Below are 14,183 nucleotides of genomic sequence, written 5' to 3' on the forward strand. Positions count from 1 at the left end.
CAGGCCAGCCCCAGCATATCTTCTTCCGAGCCAAGCAGCATTCTAAGTGCTTTGCAGGTATTAACACATTTGATCACAACAACCTTAGAGTATAGGTAATTTTATTAAGCCTCATAAAGGAGATATATAGATTAGAAATGGCAAATTATATAACAAACATATTAATTAGACATTGAGGCTCAGAGGAGTTAAGTAACTTGTCCAAGGGCACACAGGTGAGACTGGGATTTGAGTCCAGGCAGTAGGGCTTCCAGATCTGTCTTCTTAGCCACTATGCTAATCTGTCAACATGAGGGAGCTAAGACAGTCAGGCTACCTTTGCCCTCCACCGGGCTAAGACTGGACTTCAGTTTCTGCTAAGAATTAGTGTGATGGTTAGCAACCTGGAGAGACTGTAAACACTATCAATGCCTGGGATCCATGACAGAAATTCTGGTTCAGTTGGTCTGAGATGAAGTCCAGCCTGTGGGGAATGTGGAGGTCAGGGTGAGCAGCAGTTTGGGGGGAAGCTCCTTGACTTGAAAACACACAGCATCTCTCCCATCCTGACAAACATCTACCTCCCAGCTCTTCCTCACCCTCTAGCTATGGCCCTATCTCTTTCCTAACTACAACCAGACTTCCTGAGAGGTGTCTCCACTCCCCTCCCATTTCCCTCCTTAACCTGCTGTGGGTAGGCTTCCAGGAAGCCAGCCTTGCAAGGTTACCCTTTTAGTGTTGACACAGTGAACATTCACTGGTTGGGCCTCAGCTTACTTAAATCCTTGAATGTAGTTGATGACATCAACGGTCCTTGCTTCTAGAAACTAACCTTCTCCCAACTCTGGGGGCACAATGCATTCTCCTTGTCTGGGAGTTTCACCCATCATTTTATTTTTTTAAAAAATTTAATATTTATTTTTGAGAGAGAGAGGGTGAGGGAAGGGCAGAGAGAGAGGGAGACACAGAATCTGAAGCAGGCTCCAGGCTCCAAGCTGTCAGCACAGAGCCCAATGCAGGGCTTGAACCCACAAACTGTGAGATCATGACCTGAGCCAAAGTTGGACACTTAACTGACTGAGCCACCCAGGCACCCCTCACCAATCTTTTTAGATGGCTTTTTGTACCAAGCCATACACATTTAAATTCTGAAGATGGGGCCTCTAGAGACCCTCAGCCCTGCCCCTGTCCCTTCCTTTAGGGAGTTGAGAGTCTAGTCAGTACCAGAGGTACTCAGTACCCTTAAGGTAACAAGGTGGTTCCCCCAGGAGAAGCCCTAACTCCTTTCCTCAAGCTACTTCCCTGTCTCTCTGCATCTCTGGCAAAAATGAGAAAGAGAACAAAGCTCCTGCTAATTCTCTTTCTACCCTGTGAGCAAGAACCCAGGATGGGTTCCCTTCCAAGACAGTTGATTATGAGACAAGGTGTGGTTTGTCTGCCTGTGCTCATTTTGACAGTATGGTCATGGAATCCCTTTGTAATGAGCTTCTGGCACAGGTGAGTTTTTCCTGGATTCTTGTCCTTCTGAACACACAGAAACAACTTTGAACAAGATATGTTTTAAATGTTTTAAAACCAATGATTCTTTCATGCTTTCTGTCCTGGGAAATAGACTTTGCTAGAATCTGCAATATGCTAACAGTGTGGAGGTAGGAGAAGCGGTGAAGAAGGCCAGCAGGGTTCTCCACGTGATGCCATAGAGAGCAAGGTTGGACTCTGAATCTCACTATTCTCTGGTTGTTGGACCTTGGCAAAGCCTCTTTCCCTCTCTGAGCCTTAGCTTTCTCCCCTCTTATTGGGATTCGTCATCATTAGCTCCTGTGCCAGTAGTGAGGATGTTGGGAGATGACCTCTACGTGCTGTAGGCATGATCCTCTGCCAGAGTAGGCACTCGCTAAAAGTTGGGGAAACTGAATTGAATTGCATTCAACCGTGGTGCACAAGCTTGTTCTGGGCCAGAGAGAAAGTGTGTGTGTGTGTGTGCAAGAGAGACCTGCAAAAAACAAGGCCTATCTCTGTGCAAGTCTCTCCTCTGGGAAGGAAGGGGCCCACACAGTGACAATAGACCAGGGGCGCTGACTCAGACAGCCAGTTCCTGCTCATTTCCCCTCACTGCAGGACAGCGGCTGGGCCGAACAGGAGGTCAGCCTTCTGTGGGGCTCTGACTCGGGCCTTTGGCTGGGAACCTTCCCTAGAGAAAGACAAAACCAACTCACAGACAGCTCCCCTCACCTGTCTGCTGTGGTGGGGCCCTCTGGACCAGTGTGGCTGTGGGTAGGCACTGGGGGCAGAAGGAAGTGGGAAAGTGGAGAAAGGAACCTTGCTTGTTGAATCCAGCATTTCTTTCCCTGGGCTGTGTAGCCCAGGAACAACTTCGCAGGCAACAGACCATGTAACTGATGGGGCCAAACTGATCCAGCTAGGGTGCAGGGAAACGGAGTTCAGAAAGAGTCCCTGGGTACCCACTGAGGAGCCTGGGGACACGGCTCTGAACAGCGTGGAACCTTTTGACTCCCTGCCCCCAGCGTGGACCCACAACACACTTCTCCCTCGCATGAGAATTTGCTGGATGTGGAGTCTTGGTCATCCATACCACTAGGATGGAGAGAGCCGAGTCTGTCACCCTCTTCTGGAGCCGGGGAGGTGAGTCTTCTGGGGGAGGAGGGTCGCATGCTCAGCGGAGGGGAGTAGGGAAGGAATTGGGGCCCGTTGTTGAGGAGGAGGGGCTTCGTGCACTCAGAGCTATCCTGAGGCAGGCTGGGCCATCTTGTAGTAATGTGGGTTCCCTTAGTACTACCAGTATGCAAGGAGGGGCAGGATGAATTCAAATTTGGGTGGCTCTGGAGGAGGAGAGGGTGGATGTGATCACATCCCAACCCTGATAAAGGAATAATAAAAGTGACCAACAAGTCATTAGTGTGTATATAAGAAATACTGTATCCCTTATTTTCTATAAATCGACTAACATACTTTCTGCTCATTTGGATGGTGGCAAATGCCATCTCAGTCAATCTTGGGGCTTTACCCACCTCCTGGACTCCTGCTGAAATGCTGATTTTTTTTTCAATACCAAAGCATGGGGGCAGGGAGGAGCAGGAAAGGGATGCCTCTCACTGGTCATCTGTTCACACATGCTACTAGCAAAGGACCGAGTGCCTTCCAATTTCAGTTCCAGCCAGATCTCCTGGAGGTAGGGTGGAATACAGTTCAGAGTCCTGAGGCGCACCAGTTCTCCTCTCTGGCTTGGGTGAAGAGAATGAGCCGGGACAAGGGAGGTGACACTGCAGTTGTCTGCCCTTGAAAATTGTACTGGAGGCTATAGACGGCTGCAGAGGTAGCTGGCAGGACACACTGTGAGTCCCTGTTGTGTCTCTGGGGTTCTAGTTGGTCCTTTGTGGCAGGAATATACTCAAGAGGAGTTTGTGAGCTAAGGTAGTTTGACAGGCACAACAATAGGACTGAGAAAAAAATACTGTGAGAACCACACGCTGTTTGGCATGGAGAAGAATCACAAGACAGTGGTCTTTGGTCTTCAGGCCTTTGAAGGGATGTCACAGGGTGAAGAGAGTAGGGTCAAAGGGGGCTCAGGTGGCACAGCTGAAGCCTGGGGATAAAGAAGGATTTTCAAACAGATTCTCCATAGGCTGTCTTGAAAAGGAGTGAGGGGTCTGGGTGTCTTTGGACAGGTTGCCTTTCTATTTTTAATGTTTATTTATTTGGGGGGATAGAGGGGCAGAGAGAGGGAGAGAGAGAATCCCAAGCAGTCCCCAAGCCATCAGCATGAGCCCAATGTGGGGGTCTCAAACTCACGAACCTGAGTTGAAATCAAGAGTCGGATGCTTAACCGACTGAGCTACCCAGGCAAGGTTGCCTTTCTCACAGTCATCAGGCCAACCCTTGGGAAGACAAGGGCAAGTGAGAACTGGCTTTCCTCTTCTGCAGCAGAGGGGCGGGGTGAGGGCCGGAGTGGGGGGAGGGGGGAGGAGGGGGGAAGCTCCGCCCTCCCCCAGGATGCAGGCCAGGCCCCACCCTGCAGTGGACTCCCCTCCCCCCACCTCTACAGCTACCTCCCTGGCACCCTGACTCTCTCCCTCCCACTGGGCTCCCTGCTTCCACTCTTGCCCCCCTCCAGCCATTGTCCACTCTTCAATTAGAGCACAACTTTACAGAACAGACCCGGCTGCTCAAAATCCTCCCATGGCTGCCCACTGTCCATTGGTGAAAGTCAAGATAGATTTATTTCTCTTCTTTTTTGCTTCCTTGCTACTCTCTAAAAACAGAGCAGAGATAAGATCGTTTCTCACTCCCCAACACAGATCTGACATCTCATAAATTTATACCCTGGACAACTGGAAAAGGCTATATTTAACCTTCTGCCTTGTAGCTTTTAATGGAGGGACTTGCTTCAGGCACTGCCTTCTAACACCACAGGAGACCAGAACCTTTTCTTTGTTCTCTGCAGGCCAAAGACAGCCTCTGCCTTCAGCTGGGTGATGCAGGCTGCTTGGCCAGCCACCCGCCCCAGAACACCCACCACTCCCCCTCTCCAAGTGAAGGAGGTTCCCTTCCCAACCCCTGGAGGGTGCCCCCACAGCTTTCATATCTGCAAATATTTGAAAGACTCCTTATGAACCCCATAGCTGGAGAAGTGGAACAACCGGTGAGCACAAGAATATGACAGAGGACAAGGCCAAGAGGTGTGAGCAGGGCTAGGGGAGAGAGCCAGGAGAGAAGCAAATGTACTTTCAGGGCTCTAGTTGTGGTTGTAGGAGAGGGAGAGGAAGGTATGCTAAGTAATGTGTCAGTCCCTGTAACCAAAGCTTTGCAAGTCTTGCCTCATGTGATCCTCACACCAAACCTAGGAGGTAGGTACTATTATTGCCCACATCGTACTTCACTGAGGAGACTGGGGGTCAGATCAGTTCAGTGACTCACCCAACATCATACACAACTTGAAAGCAACAGAACTGGAGCGCCGGGGGGGGGGGGGGGGGGGGGGGGGGGGGGGGAGGGGCGGCGGGGGGAGGGCGCCTGTGTGGCTCAGTCGGTTAAGTGTCCAACTTGGGCTCAGGTCATGATCTCACAGTTCGTGGGTTTGAGCCCCATGTTGGACTCTGTGCTGACAGTGCAAAGCCTGCTTCGGAGTCCCTCTCTCCCTCACTCTCTGCCCCACCCCACTCATACTTGCTCGCGCTCTCGCTCTCTCAAAGTAAATAAATAAACTTAAAAAAAAGAAAGAAAGAAAGCAACAGAACCAAGATTGAGTCCAGGCCTGTCAAACTCCAAAGCCCAGTTGCTTTACACAGTCCCAAGATCTCCCTGGCTGAGTTGGCCCTGCCTTTTGGAGCAATTCTAATGTACTAATCTCCATGACTTCCTTGACTGTCTTTTACAAATGCTTGAGACCCCTGCAGGCTCTTTCCATATTGCCCACCACCCAGGCCCCCAGGCCCACGTCAAGCTCTTCCCTTAGCTGTGGAGCCCAGCCCCACGGATGATGTTTTTCGATGGTTCCCCTGAGCTCTGTCCTGATGGGCCGACTTCTTCCCACCTCTGCTTCCATACACTGTTCTCTTCTGCCTTGCAGATAGCAGCTACTGGACACAGTCACCTTAAACAATGAGCCATACTATCCTTTTCACTGTGTCTTCACCTGGACACCCAACCTCCTGCCGCTGTCTCAGCCCCACCTCACCGCTTTGTCCTCCACAGTGTGGGGAATGAGAGTCACCACAGGCACTGGTTTGGAAACCTTCACTGGGCCAACAAAGGGGCAGCTACAGCAAAATGACTGCCCCAGAGCTAATGGACAAAGCAATAGAGTGGTAATAACAACCACATTTGTAGGGCACTTTATTGTTTACCAACTGGTCCCACAGTCAGCAGAGTAGTAGGGAAGGGAACTCCAAGGTGATCTTAATGGAACACAGTACAGCTTTATGGAACATTGAATTACATGGGGAGAAAATGATTCTTTCTCCCTTCTCTTTATGGCTTTCTGATTACATCAAAGAGAAGGTCTCAGTGTGGTGCTATTCTTCAGCCTCTGTAATGTTTGCTAATCTTCTTTTGGAACAGAGCTAGAGTGGGCCTCAGGCTCAAAGACACAGAAACAATGATATCTACATAAGATTTAATTACTCTGTTTCCATTGTGTTTATTTTTACAGCTACTTTCTCTTTGTGGCAAGTGAAACTCGTTTTGTTTTGGTTTTCGGTTGCCAAATAAAATTTCTTTTAATATAAATTTATCTAAGCAAAAAACGTTACTTCGAGAAGAAAGATTAAATGAATAGGAAATAGAACCAGTGGTGCCCAGATATGGCAAAGCTCACCCAAGTGGTACCTAAATGGCTGAAGCCTGGGCAACATTGGAATTGTCAGCATTGAGTTGACACAGGAATGCCATGGCATTTGATCAGGACCAAGTTCCTCGGCATGGCCTATAAGGCCCTGCATGGTCTACTCCTACTAGTGCCCTAGACTTCACTGTCCTTTACTCTCCTCCCTCCCCCACACTATACTTTTCCATGCCTGCTACCCTTTGAGCATGCTGTGCCCTCTGCAATGTCTCTCACACATGTCTACCCATCTCACACAAATTTATTCTTCAAGACTCAGTTTAAATGGTACCTCCTCAGGGCACCTGGGTGGCTTAGTTGGTTGACCATCTGACTCTTGATTTCAGCTCAGGTCATGATCTCACAGGTCATGAGATTAAGCCCCGCATCAGGCTCTGGGCTGACCGTGCACAGCCAGCTTGGGATTCTCTCTCCCTCTCTCTACCCACCCCCACTCTCTCCCTCTCTCATGTGCACACTCTCTCTCACAAAAACAAATACACTTAAAAAAAATAAATGGTACCTCCTTTAGGAAGCTGTCCTTCAGCTAAGCACTAGGTTCATTTATTTCTCTATTATAATGTCTCTCCCATGGCTATAATTATTTGCTTATAGGCCAATATCTCCTACCATATTAATTCCAAATGCATTTTATAAGAAAAACTTACAGAGAGAGAAAGAGAAAGGGTAGGAGAGGGAATAAAAATGTAACTCTGAGTGAGGCCCATGCACAGTGATTGGGCCCTGGGGACTGTCACAGCTCCTGGAATCACTTGGAATTGAGGCTTTCCAGATGCCAAATCAGAGCTTACACAGACCACAAAGCCTATCTGGGGACTGCTGCTGGGGGGCTGTTGCAGGTCACATGTATTGGGGTGCCTTTGGGATCAACACCTAGGATCTAAAGGAAGGAGGTAGTACTGATTCAAGGGGGAAGTTGGCTGTGACACTGTCTTAATGAAAACCTCAGCTGACCCTACAAGAAATTCTGGAACTGGGTTGGCCCTTCAGAGTTGTTCTGAGTCAGGGTGAGGGGACCAGGTATAAATACCATGGCACATGGACCAGTCATTAGACACAGGCTGCCTCCAGGGAGGGAGCGTGGCCTTGAGCAAAGCAACCCCTTCCTCTCGGGAGGTGGCTGGGTAAGGCCCAAAAAGGACTGTCAGCCAGCAGCACTTGGTCCTGGGGGTACCTGGAGGGGCATCACCGTGTCTACCACAGGAACATCGTCAGCACCCCTGCCCTGAGGCTTCGGTGCTGGGGAGGCATGGAGAAGAGAACAGTGACTTGGAGGGCAGAGTGTGGCTGTCAAGAGTTAGTGACTGGAAGAGCCTAGTAAACATTTGTCAAAAGAATAAATGGCTGAGTAGGATGTTCTAGGCACTGTGTTTAGAGGTTAGGAGGACACAGAGATGAACAAGTCACAGGGAACTTCTGGTATAATTGGCATAACAGATACGTAGAGGCACTATTCCAAAACAAGGCGGTAAGTGCTACAATGTGTACTAAACCACTTTGTTCTTCCTTCTCTTGGAGGCCTTACCATAGGGAACCTTCTCGCAACCCTCTAAGGCCAGAATTACTGTCCTCACTCTGCACATGTGAAAACTGAGATCCAGGGATTTTTATTTAGAAGTCATTGCCGGTCCGAGCCCCCAAACCAGGCTGGTGCCCTGAACAGTCAGGCTTCATAGCTCATGCCCTCTCCCCTACACTGCCCAGCCCTTCTCAAAGCCATGTGTAGCCCTTTGCACTTTGAAAAGTGCTTACCACATCTATTTCATCTTGTCATAGCCCTGTGAGGGAGTACAATTAGGGTGTCAGAAGAAAATATCTTTTTACCTTTATTTTCTTAACCCACCTGGTATGCTTTCAGATATAGATATATTCTGATCATATTTATAACAGTGACATTCTTTTTTATCCTGGCTTTCTTTTTTCCTACACATTCTCAACCACCTGTGAAAATCTCTCATTACATTCATCTGTTCTTTCATATCTTGCCTCAAAAGTGAGAAAATTGTGATCAAAATCCAGTTCCTTCTGAACTGTGAGAGGGGAAATGTTTTTTTTTTCCTCTTTTCATTTCAGCCTCACTCAAAAAGGCAAAACTTTATTGATTTGAAACGTTAAAATGTATGAAGCCAAGAATATCTCTGATTTTATGTGTGATTAATAATCCAGGAGAGATTGGGGAGGCGGGGTTATATAGGCTGAATAACAGGCCACTTAGAGGCAACTAAAAATCTCCTTTGAGGAGCTGGGCCTTGAGTGGGGCAGCTGCTCCTTGCCCCACCCTGTACCCTCTCCCCACTTTTGTGCCCACCTTCCTCCTCAAACTCCAGGCCCAGTCTTTTCCTTCTCTTTATTCCCACTTAAAAGATTTCCCGTCAAATGTCAGTGTTGGCATGTTTTGAGGCTGTACAAAAAGAATTCTAGCCAATCTCCCAATGAGTTCCATTGCGGTCTGTCTGGTCCCAGAGGTCACCCAGAGCAAAGCTTTTCTCTAGAGTTTCCCTGGCAGAAACTATCACACTGTAGGGGCGCCTGGTTGGCGCAGTCGGTTAAGCGTCGGACTTCAGCCAGGTCGCGATCTCGCGGTCCGTGAGTTCAAGCCCCGCGTCAGGCTCTGGGCTGATGGCTCCGAGCCTGGAGCCTGTTTCCGATGCTGTGTCTCCCTCTGTCTCTGCCCCTCCCCCGTTCATGCTCTGTTTCTCTCTGCCCCAAAAATAAATTTAAAAATGTTGAAAAATAAAATAAAATAAAAAAAAGAAACTATCACACTGTAGAAAACCAACAATTGCTCTGTGTTCCAGAGGAGAAAACTCTCCATATGTTCCCTGCTAGACTAAAGATGTACACACACTCGTCCATGCTTAGCATGACTTCATTTGCCAACACTAACACAGGACTATAATTCAAATTTCCTCTCTCTTTATAACTACCAAAATACCACGCTGCCCTCATGGATTAAACAAGGGAATCCTCACTTCTACTCATTTCCTTGACTCCCCTGTAGAGAGCTTGCAATAAGCAATGGGGGCCAAAGTGGGGTGCAGGGGTCAGCTTTATGCTTTAAAGATTAGCAAGGTAGGGGCGCCTGGGTGGCGCAGTCGGTTAAGCGTCCGACTTCAGCCAGGTCACGATCTCGCGGTCCGTGAGTTCGAGCCCCGCGTCGGGCTCTGGGCTGATGGCTCAGAGCCTGGACCCTGTTTCCGATTCTGTGTCTCCCTCTCTCTCTGCCCCTCCCCGTTCATGCTCTGTCTCTCTCTGTCCCAAAAATAAATAAACGTTAAAAAAAAAAATTAAAAAAAAAAAGATTAGCAAGGTAAATAGGTTGCCTTTATTAAGGTGTAGTGTTCAAAGAGTTAAAACCATGACTGTAATTGACATATAGAGTGATCACATATCAAAGATTCATTTAACTCACTGCTGAGGGAGCCAGCATTGTGGTAAAGCAGATTTTTAAAAAGATAACAAGAGTTTGGCAGTTTCTCAAGAAGTTAAACATAGAATTGTCACATGACCCAGCAATTCCACTTCTAGGTGTAGATCCAAAAGAATTGAAAACAAGGACCCAAACAGATACTTGTACATGAATGTTCATAGCAGCATTGTTCACGATAGCCAAAAGACCAAAACAACCCAAATGTCCATCCATGGATGAATGAATAAACAAAATGTGGTATATCCATATAATAGAATATTATTCAGCCATGAAAGGGAGTGAAGTTCTAATCCATGCAACACTATGGATAAACCTTGAAGACATTATGCTAAGTGAAATAAACCAGACACAAAAGAACAAATACTGCATGATTCCACTACTGTGAAATATCTAGAATAGGCAAATTCTACAGAAAGTAGACTGGAAGTTACCAAGGGCTAGGAGGACAGGAGGAAGGGAAAATTAGTGCTTCATGTTTCTATTTGGGGTAATGACAAATTTTGAAAATGGATACAGTGTGGATATAGTTAATACCACTGAATTGTACACTTAAAATGGCTAAAATGGTGAGTTTTATGTTATGTCTATCTTACCACAATAAAAAATAGTTTGAAAAAAGACATGAGAGACCAAAAGAGGTGAGAGACTTTGAAAGAATGATGGAATAAGATCAAAAAGTTAGATACAAAACTGGGTATGCCTAGAGGATAATACAACTGTAACCTTTAGTGCTATCTTTCCTACTGGACAGAAATAACTTTCATTTCTACCAGACAAGAATCATTCACAACTTGCCAATGTTCTACAAGTTAACTTTTAATTTTACAGAGTGAACCTTAATCAATAATGAATAGTCGGGGCATCTGGGTGGCTCAGTCAGTTGAGCATCCAACTCTTGATTGAGCCCTGCATTGGGCTCTGTGCTGACAGTTTGGAGCCTGCTTGAAATTCTCTCTCCCTCTCTCTCTGTCCCCCCACCCTGCTTATGTTCTCTCTCCCTCTGTCTCCATCTCTGTCTCTGTCTGTCTGTCTGTCTCTCTGTCAATCAATCAATCAATCAATAAATAAACTTTTTAAAAAATAGTGAATAGTCAAGCAACCTCACTGACGATACTCTCATATGTTCTTGAAAGAGTGCTCAGCAATCTATTTTGCCTTGCTGTCAAGTTTTAGATCATTTTTTAACACCTCAAATAATACATGACAAACCACACTCCCATGTGAGTCTCCATGAAAGAACCTTAACTTTAACTTCAAAGCCTGACTCTCATGTGGCATTTACATCTTGGTGGCATCTTCTGTGTGGCAGCAAGCAAGTGTAGTCCTGGGTCACTTGTCAGTCCCACATTAGTCTGTAATTGCACATCACCGCCAGACCAATCCTTCAAAGCACTACTTTCACTGTGTTCCTCCCACACACAGAATTGAAATGACTCCTGATCTAGCCCACACTTCTCAGACTGGCTCACAGAAGCCTCTGGAATCTAGCCTGGATAGAGATTTGCAAAGGAGACTTCTCATCACACTCAGCCCCACCAGGTTGTTCTCTCCCAACTCCTTGCTGTGACTCGGACCTTTGTTTAAGCAGATACTCCATCTTTTTGTACCTGGCCCATCTCTTATTCTATTGGGCCTATTGGCAGTTTCCCAAATTTCAATCATCGATGTACCACTGTCACAAATGCTGTTTACTGTCTGTACTATTTACTAATTTAAAAAACTCTACTCTTTCAAAAAAGGTTTTACTTGCCCAAAGCTGCAGGTTTGATGTGCTATTTATTTTTTTTATTTTTTAAATGTTTTTATTTATTTTTGAGACACAGAGAGACAGAGCATGAGCAGGGGAGGGGCAGAGAGAGAGGGAGACACAGAATCTGAAGCAGGCTCCAGGCTCTGAGCTGTCAGCACAGAGCCCGACGTGGGGCTTGAACTCACAGACTGTGAGATCATGACCTGAGCTGAAGTCGGACACTCAACCGACTGAGCCACCCAGGTGCCTCCTTTTTTTAATTTTTTTTAATGTTTATTCATTTTTGAGAGACAGAGAGAGACAGAGCATGAGTGGAGTTGATGCAGAGAGAGAGGGAGACACAGAATCCAAAGCAGGCTCCAGGTTCCAAGTTGTCAGCACAGAGCCCGACACAGGGCTCGAACTCATGGACCAGACCGCGAGATCATAACCTGAGCCAAAGTCAGACATCCAACCGACTTAGCCACCCAGGTGCCCCTGATGTGCTATTTAAAGAAAAACTTTTATTGGGCTCCTAAGTGGCTCAGTTGGTTAAGCATCTGACTCTTTGTTTTCAAGCTCATTTATTTATTTTGAGAGAGAGAGATCTTGAGCAGGGGAGGGGCAGAGAGAGAGGGGGGCAAAGAGAATCCCAAGCAGGCTTCACAGCCTGACATGGGGCTCGACCTCACAAAACGTGAGACCATGACCTAAGCTAAAACCAAAGTCGGACGCTCAATCAACTGAGCCAGGCATCCCTAAGCATCTGACTTTTGATCTCAGCTCAGGTCTCAATCTCCAGGTCATGAGTTCAGGCCCCATGTTGTTCTCTGTGCTGGGCATGAAGCCTACTTTTAAAAAAAAATTAAAGAAAAAAAGTTTATCTGTGTATCACCTGAAATCACAATTATTTCCTGCTTGATTGTGTCCTAATTGTTTGGTATGTTTGGCCTTACTTGAAGACTGTAAGCTCCTTGAAGACAGGTACCATGGCTTTGGCATCTCTGGCATGCACCACTGACCTAAGCAGTTGACATGTCCCCACCACGTACCCTTTGCTTGATTCAGTGTCCCATCTTCTTTGGTAAGCTTCTCATCAAAACACTGATGGCTTTCCTTTTGTCCCTTTAGTGTGCACAGAAACATTGAAAATGTACTCCCAGTCCTCCAGGGACTTATACTCTGATTGGGGGAACAAAAGCAGGTATTCTTGGTGAGGCAAGCAAACCTAACTCCCTTTAGGCCACTTTCTACGTATGTTACCTTGAACAAGAAGCCTCCCTACCCCTTAGTTTCCTCACCAATGAAATGACAATAATAATGATAGTACCTGCTTTGCCTCCCTCATAAAACAGAGAGGAGGCTCCATTGAAACGATAGTTGTGGGGGCGCCTGGGTGGCTCAGTTGGTTAAGCGGCCGACTTCGGCTCAGGTCATGATCTCGCGGTCAGTGAGTTCAAGCTTCACGTCGGGCTCTGTGCTGACAGCTCAGAGCCTGGAGCCTGTTTCAGATTCTGTGTCTTCCTCTCTCTGACCCTCCCCCGTCCATGCTCTGTCTCTCTCTGTCTCAAAAATAAATAAACGTTAAAAAAAATAAAAAAAGAAACGATAGTTGTGTGTTTTCTAAATAAGAAAATGATACCCAAATTTTAGCCAAATGATTCCATGAATATTAAATAATACAAGATGGCCAAATAAAGAATGTCACAAGGCAGTTTCCCAAGCTCCAAATTAGTCCCTGTGGCACTCACTAATGGGTGGCAGGATTCCAGAAAGCTTGCTTGAGATGGGTCATGAAGCATAAGTGGAAGTTCTGTAAAGGCTGGGAGTGAGGAGGGGTGGCCTATCTAGATGTGGAGCATGAGGGAAGCCAACTGAATAAGGGAAGAAAGATGGGTACATGCTTGGAGCTGGTGAGGAGGCTAACTGAGCTGCACAGAGGGAAGTGTGAAATGGCAGTGGGGAAATGCAAGGCGCACCCAGAAGGTGGAGGCCGCCAATGCTTGGTTCAGGCTGGCTGAGAGAAGTCACTGGCTCTTGAATGGAAGAGCATGTGAGGAAACCAAGCTTTAGAGGGCAGATTATTCTAAGATCGCACTTCTTGTCTTCCTCATAATTTATTTATCATTTATATGTTTGTCTTGCAAAATAAAATACAGACTCATTATACCCCCAAAAAATCAAAAGTAAGCCAATGAGTATTTAGAGTCAAAAATGAAAGTCCACCTCTAACTCGCCCCTCCCCATCCCCAGCCAATTCTGGTGTCCTTCAAGGACTTCACCTGTTATCAGCATGTTGTGACTCATTCCAGATCTTTTTCTATTAATACTCCTACTTTGTGTGTGTGTGTCTGTGTGTATATATACATATCTTTTTACATAAATGAGATTCTATTATACATTTTGTACAGAGCTTTGATGGTCTTTCTTTTGAACTTAATCTGTCCATGGACATCTTTCTATGGCAGGATATCTCCTTTTGAAAGGCTATATAGCATTCCTTAGTAAGAATATACCATGATTTAGTTAATCAATCCCCTATTGATGAGGACTTCTGCAATTAATTTTGCTTTTTCTTGTTTACTTTTATGTCTTTAAAGTAATAAATGCATGTAGCAAGGGACATGAAACAGTATAAGAGAGTGTTTAGTGAAAAAAGTAATTCTCCTGCCTATCCCTAACTC

The sequence above is a fragment of the Prionailurus bengalensis genome, chromosome X, assembly GCF_016509475.1.
Source record: "Prionailurus bengalensis isolate Pbe53 chromosome X, Fcat_Pben_1.1_paternal_pri, whole genome shotgun sequence".
NCBI lineage: Eukaryota > Metazoa > Chordata > Mammalia > Carnivora > Felidae > Prionailurus > Prionailurus bengalensis.